The sequence below is a fragment of the Dama dama genome, chromosome 5, assembly GCF_033118175.1.
Source record: "Dama dama isolate Ldn47 chromosome 5, ASM3311817v1, whole genome shotgun sequence".
NCBI classification, from domain to species: Eukaryota; Metazoa; Chordata; class Mammalia; order Artiodactyla; family Cervidae; genus Dama; species Dama dama.
This window is the reverse complement of record NC_083685.1, coordinates 5,473,127-5,485,937: the sequence shown is the minus strand read 5'-3', so window position 1 is coordinate 5,485,937 and position 12,811 is coordinate 5,473,127. Positions and strand designations below refer to the sequence as shown.

Below are 12,811 nucleotides of genomic sequence, written 5' to 3'. Positions count from 1 at the left end.
ATACTATCTCTGTACAAAATATTATGCCAGGGCCGAAAATAGATGAGATGTTTAACAAAATATTCTAAAGATTTACTATACAGGGGAATATACATGTACATGTCTAGATACCCGTGGAGGCTTCCAGTCAGTTACAGTGTCAATGGTGTACTAGGCCTCTGCAAAAAGAGACAGTTCTTGATCTGAAAACACACAATGGGTAGAATATATGAAAATAATTTTAGGCTACATGACTGAGCTCACATCGAAGGAAGGGAAATCCCTCAACTGCTAGAAACAGAGAGGAAATAAAGACAGAGTGATAAGCAGGGGGTAAAGCCAATAAAGTTCCCAGGAAAAGTAATGAATCCAAGTCACTGAAGGGGCACCCTGATACCACCTCAGCGAGAGGCGCCCAGGCTACAGCTTCAGGTACTCCTCGGTGGACATGAACTACCTGAATAAAATTAAGAATCACCAAGGTCTACACATGAAACAGAGACAAGGAAAAAACTCTACCTATCACCCAAAATGGTGATGTAGATGGAACAATCTGTACCACAAGAGTTAGGCATAATTCAACAGACTAAAAGAAACTTTAAAACAACTATGTTTAAAACGTTAAAGGAGATAAACATACAAAGAGAAGTAAGAAGGTTTAGGGGAAAAAATTTAAAAAGGACAGTACAGAAAATGACCAGGGAATAATATGAAAAAGAATCAAATAGAGACTCTAGAAATAAAAGAGAAGGTAACCTCACTTAGGGGGTATAGGAATTCAAAGGTGGCCTGAGCAATACACAGCTGATAGAAACTAGGGTTATTAGCTCAGGGAAATCATCCAAAATTCAAGACAGACAAGGAAATAAATACAGGAAAAAGAGCTTGAGACAAAGAAGATAGAATAAGATGGTTCAGTCTACACTAACAAGGATTCCAGAAGAGAAGTAGGAGAAAAATGAGAGAAAGACATAATTGAAGAGTACTATCTAGAGCAGACCTGATTTTACAGATGAGAAAATCTCAGCCCAGAACTGTCTTCGGTCACACAGCTTGTAAGTTAAAGGAAAGGGGGCAGCACATGGGCCACTAGCTGATCACTCTTAGATTATTAAACATCTTTCCAAAGGGAGAAACTCACTTAAAAAAACACCAACCTGAAATTCCTTTTAGTTATTATACTATTTGAATTTTTTTCCATTTATTTTTATTCATTGGAGGCTAATTACTTTACAATATTGTAGTGGTTTTTGCCATACATTGACATGAATCAGCCATGGATTTACATGTGTTCCCCATCCTGATCCCCCCTCCCGCCTCCCTCTCCATCCCATCCCTCTGGGTCTTCCCAGTGCACCAGCCCTGAGCACCCGTCTCATGCATCCAACCTGGGCTGGTGGTCTGTTTCACCCTTGATAGTATACTTGTTTCAATGCTGTTCTCTCTGAACATCCCACCCTTGCCTTGAATATTTTACTTAAATGTATATGACACAGTGCTAAAATCCTTGTATGTTACTACCACTGATTTTCCAAACAACTTTACTATTACTTTCATTTTACAGATAAGAAAACTGATACTTAAACATAAGTGACTTTCCCAAAGGCACGTTAAGTGATGAGTGGCAGAGCCAGCATTCAAGCAAAGGTGTGTCTGGTTCCAAAAGGCATACTCTTTTTTTCTAATTGAAGTATCAGTTCAGTTGCTCAGTCACATCTGACTCTTTGCAACCCCATGGACTGCAGCATGCCAGGTCTCCCTGTCCATCACTAGCTCCCAGAGCTTACTCAAACTCATGTCCGTCGAGTCAGTGATGCCATCCAACCGGTTACCTCATCCTCTGTCGTCCCCTTCTCCTCCCGCCTTCAGCCTTTCAGTATAGTTGATTGATTGTTGTGTTACTTTCTGGTGTACAGCAGAATAATTCAGGTAGTATGTGTGTGTGTGTGTGTGTGTGTATTTTCTTGGTGGTGGTGGTTTAGTCACTAAGTCGTGTCCAACTCTTTGCAACCCCATGGACTGTAGCTCACTGGCTCCTCTGTCCATGGGATTTCCCAGACAAGAATACTGGAGTGGGTGCTGCCATTTCCTTCTCCAGGGGATCTTCCCGACCCAAGGACAGAACCCATGTCTCCTGCATTGCAGGTGGATTATTTATCAATGAGCCACCAGGAGAGCTCTCTATATGTTCTAATACACGTATATTTTTTATATCCTTTTCCATTATGGTTTATTGTAGGATATTGATACAGTAATATCAATATCACTGTATCAACAATAATGATACAGTAATAATAAAGATACTGTAGTAATGATACAGGATAGCACAGTTTCCTGTGCTATACAGTAGAACCTTGCTATTTTATCTATTTTAAATACAGTATTTTTTATCTGCTAAACTCCTGATTTATCCTTCCCCCACAGCCTTTCCCCTTTGGTAACCATAAGTCTGCTTTCTGTATTTGTGTGTTTGCTTCTGTTTTATTAAGTCAGTTCATGTATATCATATTTTAGGTTCCACATGTAAGTGACATCACATGGTGTCTCTCTCTCTGAGTTCACTTAGCATGACGACCTCTAGGTCCATCCACGTTGGTGCAAACTGCATTCCTTCTTCTTATGGCTGAGTGATATTGAGTTTGGGTAAACTCCAGGACTTGGTGATGGACAGGGAGGCCTGGCGTGCTGCGATTCATGGGGTCGCAAAGAGTTGGACGTGACTGAGCGACTGAACTGAACTGAATATTCCATTATATAAATGTACCACATCTTCTTTACACGTTCATCTGTTGATGGACACTTAGGTGGCTTCCATATCTTGTTTTTTGTAAATAGTATTGCTGTGAACAATGGGGGGCATATATGCAAAAGAAAGTGAAAGTGTTAATTACTCAGTCATGTCAGACTCTTTGCAACTCCACAGACTGTAGCCTGCCAGGCTCCTCTGTCCATGGAATTCTCCAGGCAAGAATACTAGAGTGGGCTGCCATTCCGTTCTCTAGGGGATCTTCCCAACCCAGGGATCGAACCCAGGTCTCCTACACTGCAGGCAGATTGTTTACCATCTGATCCACCAGGGAAGCCCGTATACCCAAAAAGCATACTCTTAATCACTATATAATAATGTTTCTATAGTGATATAGCTTTAAAATAATAAGGCAGCCCTAAAATTTACATTCAAAGATCAATTTAATTACATCACAGTCTCACTGTATACTTGGGAGTATGATCTTTGAAAAAGCACAGTCAGCCCTCTATATCCACAGGTTTTGTATCTGCAGATTCAACCACAAATGGAAAATATGTATTTTTTAAATTCCAGAAAGTTCCAAAGATCAAAATTTGAATGTGTCATATACTGGCAACTATTTACATAGAAATTTCATTGCATTTATAATTATAAGCAAATCTAGAGACAAATTTAAAGTATATGGAAGGATGTGTGTAAGTTATATGCAAATACTACACCATCATATAAAGGACTTGAGCCACCTCAGATTTTGGTAATCTTACGGAAAAGCTTGCACAAACTTTAAGGCCAACCTAATATATATACCCAAGAAAACTGTAAAGCAGGGACTCAAACAGATACTTGTATATCAACATTCATAGAAGCATTAATCTCAATATTCAACAGGTAGAAACAACCAAGTGTCCATCAACAGATGAATGGATAAACAAAATGCGGCATATACAAGATTCTGATACATCCTACGTCATGGCTGAACCATGAAAATATGCTGAATGAAATCAGTCAGATGCAAAAAAAAACAAATCATTTAAGATTTCACTTACGTGATATACCTGGAATAGGCAAATTCATAAATACAGAAAACAAAACAGAGGTTACTGCAGAATGGGGGTAACCAAGGAGGAATGGGAGTTCGTATTTAACAGTACTGTTTCTGTTTGGGTTGATGAAAAAGTTCTGAAACTGGACAGTAGTGCTGTTTGCACAACTGTGAACGTACTTAAGGCCACTAAATTATACACTTAAAAATGGTTAAAATTATAAATTTTCTGACACATATATTTCACTGCAACAAATAAATGGAAATGGCATGTGACTCACAGAATATCTCTTCCTAATGTTATTGAAATATACTAACATATCTTAAACATCTTTAAGAATAAATACCCCTTTACTATCACAAATATGGGTACAAGTATTAAAAAATACAGGATCCTTCAGTTCAGTCACTCAGTCACGTCCGACTCTTTGTGATACCATGAACTGCAGCACGCCAGGCCTCCCTGTCCATCACCAACTGCCGGAGTTTACCCAAACCCGTGTCCATTGAGTCGGTGATGCCATCCAACCATCTCATCCTCTGTCGTCCCCTTCTTCTCCTGCCCTCAATCTTTCCCAGCATCAGGGTCTTTTCCAATGAGTCAGTTCTTCGCATCAGGTGTCCAAAGTATTGGAGTTTCAGCTTCAACATCACAGCATCCTTAGACAATCTCAAAATAATATGCAGTTGAAAAAAATAATTATAGGCTTGCCTAGTAGCTCAGCTGGTAAAGAATCCTCCTGCAATGTGGGAGACCTGGGTTTGACCCCTGGGTTGGGAAGATCCCCTGGAGAAGGGAATGGCTAACCACTCTAGTTATTCTGGCCTAGAGAATTAAAGTATTTAAAAATACAGGATCCTTAGATAATCTCAAAATAATATGCAGTTGAAGAAAATAATTATTGTTCATATTTACTGAGCACTTACAATGTGCTAGCCACCATTCTTGCAAGAACGTCATAACACATACACTAGAACATATATATATATTATTATCCTGACTTTACAGATAAGGGAGTCATAAGAAGTTAAAATCTATTTGTCACTATGCAAATATTTTAAAAAATAAACAAGCTATTTTCTTTGCAAAAGTATTTCTGCTTTTGTGGAAAAGGAATTATCACGGAAAGTTTTCTTTTAATAAAATTTCATGCAGCATAATCAAAAATTCTTAATTGATTTTGCACATAATTTATGCAACCATCTCTACTGCATCAAGAAAGGTATAGCTACATGATACTTAAAAAGAAAAAAAGAGAGAGGAGGAAAGAAACTAGTATTTGTCAAGCATCAAATGAGGCACCAGAGACTGTACTAAGCGTTTTACATATCTCATTTAAATCTTCTCAACAACTGGGGAGGTAGGGATTACTACTTCCATTTTACAGGTAGGGAAAACAAAAATATACTAATCCAAAATAGTCCTATTCACTACTTTCTAATTCTGATAAATATTTTATTCAAGTAGGAGCCAATTAATTCCAGTTCCCTTGGGAGTCAAAGAAGAGTGGTCACTGCCAAAAACTACCACAGATACCCAAAGTAGCCAACGTGACAGCTGCCCCAGCATGCTGCATGACTGAGTGTCCAAAAGCCCAACAGATCTCACACCCAAACACAGTGTGCAAGGGCAGAGGATCACCTGCCCGCACCACTGAGTCGAAGAACGGATTGTGCAGCCTTCTGCTCCAGCATCAGCCCAACAGCTGAAACGACAACCAAATAGGGATGGCCCTGAATCACATTAAGGGAGGCTCACACTGCCCTCCCCTACTTGGGTATAAGAGTAGAATCTAAGGCACCTTCTTTTGCTTTGGAACATGAAAACTTCTGAAATTCAAATAAGTGCAGCAGAAACCATACAATAAATTTTTATCAAATATTTTGGAAATGATTATATTTAACTTTTCCCTCTGGGCTTACTTCATCTTATTAACATAAATATTCTCAGTTCTCTTTAAAAAGCAAAACACAAAGAACTCTTCTATTTTATCTCCCACCCTAGCTACCACTCTTTTCCCTACAAAGCAAGTCTTTCAAAAAACTTTGTTTCTGGTTCAAATGCTATCAACACCCTCACCTTTGACTCACTCCTTCATACACTCCTATCTGGGTCCCTCGCCACCCCTACTAAACCGATCCCATCAAAGTCACTCTTACCTAAACCATGGGGGATTTGAAAGTGCCCAGAGAAATCTCTAAGTGTTCTGAAGAGCAGAGTTTGAAAATTACTATACTTGGGTCTCGTTACATATTTTGCAAGGCAGTTACATAATTTGTCAAGGCTAGTACAAAGTGAAAATGTGAGACTCTTATTTAAAAGCAGGAAAGAGGGCTTTTTCCTTATTTTCCCCCCTGTGTTCTCTCTATATACAAGTTGTGATGTTTTCTATTTGCTACTTGATACTGCGAAGAATTGACTCATTGGAAAAGACCCTGATGCTGGGCAAGATTGAGGGCAGGAGGAGAAGGGGACAACAGAAGATGAGATGGCTGGATGGCATCACCGACTCGATGGGCAAGAGTTTGAGTAAACTCCGGGAGCTGGTGATGGACAGGGAGGCCTGGCGTGCTGCGATTCATGGGGTCACAAAGAGTCAGACATGACTGAGCGACTGAACTGAACTGAACTGTGCTCCCTAGGGCATGAAGATGTCTCTAGGACAAATCCAGATCCTCACAGGCACCCAGGCAACACCCACAACTTCGTGTGTAAGACACACACCAAACCCTACTCCTCACATGCCCCTGTTCAAGGCCCTGCCAAGGCTGGAGAGTGGCAGCAATCTCTGAGAGGAACAGGGAAGCGGGCAGCCAAGAGTCTGTCCCAGGGAAGTGGTTAAGAAGTAGGAAAAGGCTAGGTCGCAGAAGCTCCATGCCCCAGCATAGGCACCACTGTTCCATCTGACTTCACTCACAAAATACAATTTCAAAAATACAAGTATGCATAATGTCAAGATAATGACCACATAGCATTAAATTTTAAGCACAGGACTCCCTTCCGAGAATGAGATTTTATGCAACTACACTGATGGCAAACCCCAGTCCTGGCTACACCATGTAATAATCGTAATAATGCCACCTTACAGCTGCATAAAACATCATAGTCCACAAACATTCCAATGTACTTTTAATCCTACAATAAACCTATATATAGAGATCCTCATTTTACAGATGAAAAAGTGACTCAGAAAGGTTAAGTGCATTGCCCAAGGCACAGAAGAGCAGGTGTGAAACCCAACTCCTGACTCCAAGTCCAGGATTCTTTCCAGTGCAACGCGCTTCCTAAGCAAAGGGCAGAGGGAAGGGGACTAGAACGGTGACCATTTCTGTACATGAGCCACTGGCTTAGTCATTAGGTGGAAAGTATTTCTGCCAAACTTCTGTCAATTCCAGGTTTTTAAAAACTTGATCTTTTACATGGTCAAATTCAATGTCTTTATATAAAATATATGGTCTAAAAAAAAGTAAAAGCAACAGGTGTAAAGTTAGATTTTTTCCCCCAATGTACCCCATCCAGTATGCACCTTGAGACCAAGCTACTCTAAGACACGATGTACTTCAACTATAGGAGAGCCAATTCCTTGATTTTGTTGGGAGAAAATTCATCAAGATGCCAGATAGCAACAAGAGATGATAGGGAAGAAGGTAGCTAGAAGACCAGCAGTATCAAGGAGGGAGGTAGTTTCTTCAACCTGACTCTTCCTTACCCACTTTCCACATACTTTACAGAGCTCGATCTTTCCAGATAATGAAATTGTTGCTAAACGTCCTCATGTTAAAATAAAGGACTTTATTTTCAGACTTGAACTCTCGACTCATTCGTTTCCTAATTCAATTACTCAAAATTCTTCCCTAAAAGCAATAAGAGAGCATTTTTTTTTTTGTGGTTGAACTAATATGCATTTGTTACAACCATTCACAGTGTCAACCCTTCACACTGGCTGATCACCCAGAAAATATTGAAGGAAAAAGAAGTGCAATTGAATGTTAGATCCAAATAGCACAATCTCTCAGCTCACTAGAGCAGAATCTCTCTCTAATACAGTGGTCACAGGCTATATTACTAGCTCTTTTTATCCTGTCTCTAGGTAGGAAAGCTATAATTTAAACTGACAGCATTACTTGTCATGAAGTCTATGGGTTTACAATTTCTAAATGTCAGTTTGAACTTCTGACTAGTTCCTTAGAGCACTACTGTTTGTTTCTAAATGAGGCAACTTGTCAGCTCTGCATACATAAAAGCAGTTAATCAGCAATTTGCAGTGCAACACTAGCGGGATCAGCTGGTATGCTAACAGTGAGCCCACAAAGCACCTCCAATTAGGAAAGAAAGCCTCGTCCTAAGCCAGTAATATCCTCATGTATCACAAAACTCATTCTCCTACTCAGTAGATGAAACATTTCATGCCAAAGAACTTATTATTTTGAAGTAACTTATTATTTTGAAGTAACTGTCTGCCACCAGCCTGATGAACACAAGCTCCCACTGGCCTATAACGGAGGAGCTGCAGGCAGAGAGTCAAGACCCCTGTGACTCCTGACCCTCCTCTCTCGTGGCTTCTCTTCAGCTCCCAGTGGGTTCTTATTCTTGACTCTCCTATCTACCGTCCTGCTGTCCCCTTTTCTATGCGGCCATCACATCTCCTGTCTTCAGCTCTCTAAGTAAAACGAGATGAGATCCTACCTGAGAATTACCCTGGCTCCTCTAAATTTTCCACTATCACCTGAAGGGCCATAATTTATGTTAGGGTTTACTCTTGGGTGATATCGGGCTTCCCTGGTGACCCCAGTGGTAAGGAATCCACCAGCAGTGCAGGAGACCCAGGTTCGATCCCTGGATTGGGAAGATCCCCTGGAGAAGGGAATGGCTACCCACTCCAGTATTCTTGCCTGGAGAATTCCATGAAAAGAGGAATACTGGAGGCTATAGCCCACGGGGTCACAAAGAGCTGGACACGACTGAGTGACTAACACTTGGTGTTAAACATTCTAAGATTTGGACAAATGTACAGTGACATGTATCCACCATTATAATAGCATACAGAATAGTTTCACTACAGTAGAAATCCTCTGACCTGCACCCACTTTTTGCATGTTTTAAAACAAAGTTCAGCATTCTTAAAGCTGGTTACAAGAGTCCTCTTCTTACTAGGACATTGATATTAAATCTGAAACTAAGAAACATTAATTTTTTTCAACACCATCAGCACACATGAATAGCTACCTGGTATAACAGATTTATTTAGGTGATATTTTAAATCAGGAAATAACGTCATGAGATAATTGATAGCAAAGTGAAGTGAAAGTCGCTCAGTCATGTCCAACTCTTTGTGACCCCATGGACTGTAGCCTGCCAAGCTCCTCTGTCCATGAAATTCTCCAGGCAAGAATCCTGGAGTGGTGGCCGCTCCCTTCTCCACGGGATCTTCCCAACCCAAGAATCGAACCGGGATCTCCTGCATTGCAGGAGGATTCTTTACCACCTGAGCCACCAGGGAAGCCAAAGAATACTGGAGTGGGTGGCCTATCCCTTCTCCAGGGGATCTTCCTGACCCAGGAATCAAACTGGGGTCTCCTGCATTGCAGGTGGATTCTTAACCAGCTGAGCTATCAAGGAAGCTAATTAACAGTAATGTAACAGAAGTATCATTCCTAAAAGCTACCAGGAAAAAGGCACATGAACCTGAAAACACAGAAGCAAGCTTTGGGAAACTTTAGCAGAAAACATACATGATATTACCATATGCAAACACAAGGCATCCATCTTATTCTCTTGAGTAACTATTTTCATTAATGCTAATGGGCTCAGGACCTCTGTTTAAAGGCTTTTTCTGCAAATGCTAGAACAACACAAATCTTATTCTTTTTGGTGAAGTCCAATCTCATATACAAGAAAAAAATGAAATCTATGTGTTGATATTGACACATGTCCACATGAGTATTTGTCTATGTATTACTTCTAATCACTTTTCCCTTTCACTTGAATTTATTAGTCATTAAAAATCCTGCCAAACATTACTGAGTAATACAATGTAAAAATAGCACCAAAATAAGATCCTATGGACATATCTAACTAAATCCCTTTCATTAAGATTAAGAATTTTTAAAAACTATGTGTAAAAAGGTAGTAGCATTGAAAGTCATTCACCACAGATGGCTTAAAGGTATGTGCATTCAGTCATGTCTGACTCTGCAACCCTATGGACACTATAGCCCACCAGGCAAGAATACTGGAGTGGGTTGCCATGCCCTTCTCCAGGGGATCTTCCCCACCCAGGAATCGAACCCACATCTCTTGCATCTCCTGCATTAGCAGGAGGGTTCTTTACCACTAGCACCACCTGGGAAGCCCAGCTTAAAGGTAGTAATATAAAACATGCCACATATCAATCATATATTTGTTAAACACCAATTTACTTATGGTTAATATGCTTCCCTAGTCACTCAGTTAGTAAAGAATCTGCCTGTAAAGCAGGAGAACCAGGTTCAATCCCCAGGTCAGGAAGATCCCCTGAAGAAGGAAATGGCAACTCACTCCAGTACTCTGGCCTGGAGAATTCCATGGACAGAGGAGCCGGGCAGGCTACAGACCATGGGATCACAAAGAGTCACTTTCACTTTTCACCTTACAAATGGCTAAGTGCTAAATAATATACAAAACTGAACCCAAAAGGCATGTGCCCAATTCAAGTAACTATTGTTTTAACAGATTTTTTCCTCTTCCTTTACACATGTATATGTTGAAAATACCATTCTCAATATACCTTTCCTGATCACTATCTTCTGTCACTTACAAACTGAATTCAATTAAGAAACAATGCCAAACTTCAACCAAGAAGGTTGTTAACAAAGAAATCTATGGAAAAACATGCAGTTCTAAGAATTCCTACAGCCCATTTGACATTCTGCCCCACAGAGGCAAATAAAATCTAAACACGATGCAATTTCTTCTCAGTAAGTTCTTCCTGTTAAAATATTCCCTCCTGATTTTCTTTCTCCTCTCTCAATCACCCATTCTTTTAACATTTTCTTGTTGTGAGTTCTATTTACTGGGATACAAAGGTGAAGTAGTAATGATGTTGGTTCCTGTCTTCTCAGGAGCCCACAGTCTGTTAGCAAAGACAGAAATGCATGCAATCACAGGAGAAAGTAATAAGTACTCAACAGAGGTCTATCTACATTGCTTTGGTGATGCAAAAGAGGGAGCAGTTAACTTAGGCAATAAGAGGTTTCTCAGAGGTGACATCTGGATGAACTTAACAAAGAAGTAGACGCTTAACTGGGGAACTGATAATTCAGGCAGAGGGAAGAGCTTGTGAAAAAGCACAGAGACCTGAGAGCCAATGACACAGTCAAGAAGCGATTTCACACAGAAAACCGGGGGACATGGGAAGAGACTAGCTTTGGCAGGAGATGAACAAGGAGAGTTAAACTGGGGCAAGATTATTTAAAGTCGTGTTTATTTTCCAAAGAGTTTGGTCTGTATCTGTTCTCCTTTTGTTTTCATTGTGCTGAACAACAGCCGAAAAGCAGAAGGGCACAATCCACTGGTTTTAGGCAAAGGCACAAAGATAATGCAGTGGAGAAAAGACTGCCTTTCAACAAAGGGTGCTGGAACAACTGAATATACATATGGAAAAAGACAAAAAAAAAAAAAAAATGTGGATCCATACCTCACTTTGTATATAACAATCAACTAAAAATCAACCATAGACTGAAATACAACACCTAAAACTAAAAAACATCCAGAAGAAAACATAGGAGAAATCTTTATGACTTGGGAGTAAGCAAAGATTTCTTACATATGACACCAAAAGCACAATGTATACAATAAAAAATTTTAAATGCATTTCATCAAAATTAAAAATATTGCTCATCAAAAGACGATTAGGAGACTAAGAAGATAAGCCAGAGACTGAGAGAAAAATCTCCTTGATAAAGGACTTATGTTCAGGGTAAGAAGAGCTCTCAAAATTCAACAATCAGAAAACAAACAATCCAATGTGGGGAAAATGGCAAAAGATTTAGACACCTGTGTTAGTCGCTCAGTCATGTCTGACTCTGTGACCCCATGGACTGTAGCTTGCCAGGCTCCTCTGTCCATAGAATTCTCTAGGCAAGAATACTGGAGTAGACTGCCATTCCCTTCTCTAGGGGTTCTTCCCAACCTAGGGATTGAACCCAGGTCTTCCACATTGCAGGCAGACTCTTTACCATCTGAGCCACCAGGGAAGACCTTTAGACACCTGACCAAAGAAGACATATGAATGGCAAATAAGGACATGAAAAGATGTTCAACATCATTAGTTATTATGGAAATTCAAATTAAAACCATAATGAGATACCACTACACACCTATTAAAACAGCTAAAATTAAAGGGATTGACCACACATACCAAGTGTTAACAGGGTGAGGAGCAAACAGTTCTTGTAAACTGACAGAGGGAATGTAAAATGATACAACCATTTTGAAAAAGAGCTCAGCAGTTTCTTGAAAAATTAAACATACACCTACCATATGAATCAGCGACTCCACTCTTGGATACTTACTCAAGTGAAAATAAAATATAGATTCATACAAAGATTTGTACATGAAAGCTTACAGCAGCCTTATGTATAACAGCCCAAAACTGGAAACAATCCAAATTTACATTAACGTGAATAATTAATACACTGTGGTATATCCATACAATGGAACACTGTTCCACAAGAAAAAGTAATGAACTGGTGATATAGCAACAACATGGGTAAAATTCAAAATAATTATGCATAATTATGCTGAGTGGCAGAAGCTAGATACAAAAGACTATATACTTCATGATTCTATTTACATAAAAATCTAGAAAATGCCAAGTAATTTACAGAAAAGATAGTGGTTGCTGCCTGGGGACCACATTGCTGGGAAGAACTACAAACAGCACACACAAGGAAACTTCTAGGAATAGTTAATGTTCACTATCTTGATTGGGATGATGGTTTCAAGGACGGATACACATGTCAAACTGATCAAATTGTACACTTCATATATGTCCAATTTA

At 39.7% G+C, this 12,811-nt stretch overlaps 1 protein-coding gene across 3 annotated transcripts in view; it reads right to left on the bottom strand.

Annotated features, from left to right (window-relative positions):
* TTC28 (tetratricopeptide repeat domain 28) overlaps positions 1-12,811 on the bottom strand; it is a 575,569-nt gene that overhangs the window by 318,609 nt on the left and 244,149 nt on the right. The gene's annotated exons all lie outside the window — the stretch shown is intronic.